This window comes from Anas platyrhynchos, chromosome 2 (genome assembly GCF_047663525.1).
Source record: "Anas platyrhynchos isolate ZD024472 breed Pekin duck chromosome 2, IASCAAS_PekinDuck_T2T, whole genome shotgun sequence".
Taxonomy (NCBI): domain Eukaryota; kingdom Metazoa; phylum Chordata; class Aves; order Anseriformes; family Anatidae; genus Anas; species Anas platyrhynchos.
In genome coordinates, this window is record NC_092588.1 from 124,785,733 (window position 1) to 124,790,424 (window position 4,692).

Genomic DNA, 4,692 nt, shown 5'->3' on the forward strand with positions numbered 1-4,692 from the left:
TGAAATGGACAATATGGCGAACTTATTTCACATCTCCAGACAAAGACAAATGAAAATCAAGAATCTCTGCAGCATCATGGAACAAAAAAAAAGCATCTTATTGAATAAATTACACTTGAAAAGGCAGCCGTGTTTTCTTAATGGTCAGAGATTGATTCTCAGGACCAGAAGCCTGAACCAACAAACAAAGTACCTGCTTCTGTCTGCCCTGTTCGGAGAGCTTGCAGAGCTGAGTAAATAATTCTTAGTAGATAATTTACCCACACAAAAGCTTTTTTTTTTTTTCTTCTTTTTCCCCCCCCCCCCCACTTACTGGATGTCAGTACCTTGATTGTGGCTTCCTCTAATTTATTTGTAATTCAAATTTAGTTGTCCAATTTATTATCTTTCTCCTTTTCTAACAGGTTAGATGGACTGTGAAGGGTCTGTTACAAGTATTTCAACTTGTCTGTTCAGAAAAGGGCTGAGTTCATCACAAGCGACATCACACAGGATTGGGTTTTTCTTCCATCTGCATCAGTGCAAATTTTGTCATCGGGAAAAGCACTTTGGGCTGCTTTTGATAGGCTTTATTCTGCTGGAGGATGTTTGCTCAAAGCTTCAGCCCCGGAAAAGTGGTTGTACTGTGAGCTTTGTATGAGCAGGGCTGAAATGCAATCTTCTTTTTATTACCTTCACTTGAAATAGCAGCACCTGCAGCCATGGGCTGGTCTGCCAATGGTACAATCAGACCCACATCCAACTGCCAGGGTGCCTGTGCTCCAGGAAAATGTCCTGAGGAACTGGGACTGTGCTGCGTTCAGCAGTGTCCCTGTTAAATGTACTAATTGCGGAGCACACAATGAAGAGAAATGGTGGCAGCAGTGGTGGATGAAAGATTTTGTCCCTCATTAGGCAGGTTGAAGCTTGAGACTCTGGTAGAGCTTTGTCATCTCAGCCCAGCACTTCTGCTATATGGCAGTATTCAAGCGTGCAAACTTCAAATGGGTTTTCCACAGGCACTCATGCAAGCCAGACTCCATCCTTCGAATGTCTGCGGAGAGCAAACAGACAAGAGATGGGAAGCCTGGGCAAAGGGAAGCCTTTTCCAAACTGCCAGCAACACAGCTCCACTTAATGTAGTCCCTGCTGCAGCCCCTGAAAGTGAAATATGAGAAAAAATAGATCAAGGACAAGTCAGCATCAGCCAGCCACGTCCTAGGCAGGGCACCAGCTCTCCATGAGTATTTGCTGCCATTCACACTGCTGCTTATGGCTCTTTCTTCTTTATGTAGTTATAAAAGGACAATCTTAAGTGTCAAATCATGAAAATCTGAGCAGAGGATGGGATTTCAGAGTGGTGCTCCTCGGTTACAGTGAGACTTTACCTAAAGAGTGGTGGTCAAGGAATGACCACCTCAGATAGCATCTTTATAACAGTTTTACTGTGTAATCTGGTAAAAATCAGGCAAGACTTGGGAAGCCTAGTTATCATTTTCATTCACCTCCCCACGAATGAGGTGCAGGTGTATGGGGGGCATCGTGTTTTGGGTTTGAGTTTGAACCAGGGTGGTTTCTCAGCCCTTGGCAGTGCTTTCTGGAGGAGACTTGAGCTGGGAGGGAGAGCTGGGAGGTGGGGCTGAATTACCTGGAGTCCTTCTCTGCATGTGTAAAATGGCATAGCTGCTGTTCAGAAAAGCACATGGACCAGAAACACATCCAGCAGATAGAAGGCAGAGAGACCCAGAGGAAAAAAATGTGCAAGGTAGAGTTGTTGCTTAAAATAAATTTCAGAAATCCCAATTGCCCCTTTTCTGTACCGCTGGCAGAGCAAGCCTTCATGCTAAAAGCTGAGGAGGGACAGGAAGGAACCAAGGCCCTGTGGATAATTCAGGAGTGACATGCCATGCATGAGAAGTGCTGCTGAAAAATGCATGAGAGCAGCTTTGCTAAAAAATGGACTGTGGAAATGTTGGCTTCCTTGGAGGAACCACAAGAATAAAAAGAGAGAAGCAAATGAGCATCAGAGTGAGAACAGACAGCTCTCAAAGGCTTTCCCTTTGAGAAATCTCTGAAGCGGGAATGCCACAACCTGCTGCTGCCCTGACAGTTTTTGGGACAAGTAAGGCTCTGCCTGTGCTGTGAATATGGGTGAGTTAGAGGACTCATTTATAGGGCAGGCCTACGCACCCCAGCAAATGCAGCAGGCAAGGAGCAACTGAGGAAGGAACATCACATCCAGGTCCTCCTCCTTGCCACTCCATCTAGAATCCAAACACCAGGAAAAAAAAAAGAAAAAAAAAAAAAAAAAAAGAGTTAATTTTCAGATGGGTCTATAAAGCAGGTTTAAGGATGCCATCAAGCAGCAGCACTGCCCGCTTGCTGAAATGCTTCCCAGGTTGGGGGGAAAGTGAGCTATGTCTTTGCCTCTTGTGGGGCATCAAGCACGGGGACAGGATGAGGGCAGTGATAGGAATGGAAATTTAGCACTGCACTGCCAGCCTGATCCAGCACATCTGTGTGTGTGTCCCCAAGAGCACCTTTTAATTAGCACCAAGCCTAGAAATCAGATGGCTGCTTCAGAGCCTCTCTCTCAGGATTTTTAAGGGACCCCTCTGTTGTGCAGTTTAGTTGCAGATTTACAAAGGAGATAGGAAACCCATGAGGTGTGCCAGGCACTGGTGCAGTGTCCTGGGTGCAGGGGGGCAAAAGCATCCCCAAACAGGGGGAGTGGGGAGCTGGGGGAGCCTGAAATCCAATTAGGGCTTGGCCAACCCAGCTGATGCCCAGCTGCCAAGGCCCAGAGGAAACCCTCACAGAGGGGGGTGAGGGTCTCAGCTGGCCCCAGTGGTCGTGATAGTTTTATCAGGTACTTAAAACATTCTCAGTGTCACCAGTCCCGGTCAGCATGCAACAAAGGCAAAGCACAAACTGACCAGGCAGGACTTGAAACCGACTAAATGCCCTTGAAACCAACTAAAATTAGAATTGGCTGAAAAGGGAATTTCGGGGAAAAAATAGCACCATTCATTTTTTATTTCCCCTGACCTCAGGAGGAGAATGGATTTCTTCCACTTGTGTACCTTTAAGCTATGGGGAAGGAAATTCCATGCAAAATTGTTTTATTTTCTTCGAAGCTGTTGAGACACTCCAAACCGATAACTTACCATTTCATTTTATGATGTCAGGAGGAGAGCTTAGGTCTTTAAAATACTAAAACATTTTGGTTTTCGTAAAAAGAATTGAATTCATTGATCCTATCACTTTGACATGCTCTGTGATAGCGTATGCTCAGCGAGTCCATAAACTTTTGGGACAACCTGTTACAGCCTCAAGGAATACACTGAACAAGTGCTACACAAAGCATGAAATATGAAACACAAAAACACAAGACAGAATGAAGTGAAACTCTGCTCCAATTTCAAATCATGCATAAACAGATTTCCTTGCAATAAGCATTGCTCCTGTTTTTTTTTTTTTTTTTTTCCACCTCCCTTGTGTTTCCCTTGTGTTCTAGTTTTAAGGAAAAAGAATGTGTGGTATCTCCACCTGCTCCAAACTTTTGTTATTCTAAGGCTGGATCCCATGAAAAATGGGCAGAGAAAAACATTTAGAAAATTTGTACCTTTTTTATTGTATTCTTTCTAGTGATAATATGGTCCCACTAGGAGGTACCAGTAACCCTTCATGGCCAGATTTAAGGATCAAGGAGATAAAAGTCAGTGGCTGTGTTCTGGACCAATTTTCAATAACTATTTCCCAGCCTTTAAAAACAACCAACCACCCACCAACCACCCACCAAAAACAAAGCTGGGTAAAGTATAAAATGTTATAGCAATTTTTTTTTTTAAAGGGAGACAGCCCTTACTGGTGGTGTCTGTGTCTTTCATGGACTTTTGTAAATTGTACCTCTTTTCCAAATTTCCTACTGCATGGATCTTGTTGAGAGATGAGGGAGCCTGAGTGAGACTGCAGTGGGTGAGCCTTCTTTCAGCTCCTTCTGTAAAGGTCTGATGTCTTGCTGGAGAAATGCTGGCAGAAAATGTGCAATACTTCTTCTGTGGCCAGCACAGCTTCTTCTGCAACACATGCATTGCTTTCTGATTTTTAAGTCACGGGAGCAGCACGGCTGTCTCCTCAGGGGTTTCTCTCAATTCCCCCAAAGAACAGGGGAGGGGATGGAGGTGGGTGGACCCTTGCCCAGCACCAAGGTGGCAATTCATGCTTTCCTTTATTTACAGAGTGCACGTTAGCATCACCCAAACACAGCTATTCAGGGCTTTTCACCCTGCTTTACAGCTCTGCATCTCTTTGCTGGTGAGCCAGCTTTCAGCTCGCACAGGCTGTGGCTGAGGTTTGGAAATTCAGACCTTGCTTGTTTGTACAAAGCAGCAGCTCCTGCCTCCCTCCTTTCCTCCTGCCTTCCCCACAAAAACAAGCCAAAAACCCCATCCCTTTCAGTGATGGACGTCGCTGCAACATAGCCGTGTTTAGAAGGAAGAAAACAAAACAAAACTGCAGATGTACTGCCTTGCTGCTTCATTGGGAGAAATGAAAGTAGCAAGCTCTGGAAGTAAATCTGCCTCTCACTCAGCACCAGATAACCGGCAAGTGTTCATCCATCTGCTGTAAGCAGTCAAACTGTGAGCCCGCCGACACGATGTTACGGTGGTGTAATCGACTGAGGCTTTTTTGGGCTGGGCACTATGCCCA

At 45.1% G+C, this 4,692-nt stretch overlaps 1 long non-coding RNA gene across 1 annotated transcript; it reads right to left on the reverse strand.

Annotated features, from left to right (window-relative positions):
- Window positions 1–303: 303 nt before the first annotated feature.
- LOC119716038 (uncharacterized) lies at window positions 304–4,220 on the reverse strand. The gene is made up of 2 exons (XR_005263666.2): window positions 3,889–4,220; window positions 304–1,137 (listed from the first exon to the last, which is right to left on the reverse strand). It is a non-coding gene; the product is annotated as an uncharacterized lncRNA (long non-coding RNA).
- Between the last annotated feature and the right edge of the window lie 472 nt (window positions 4,221–4,692).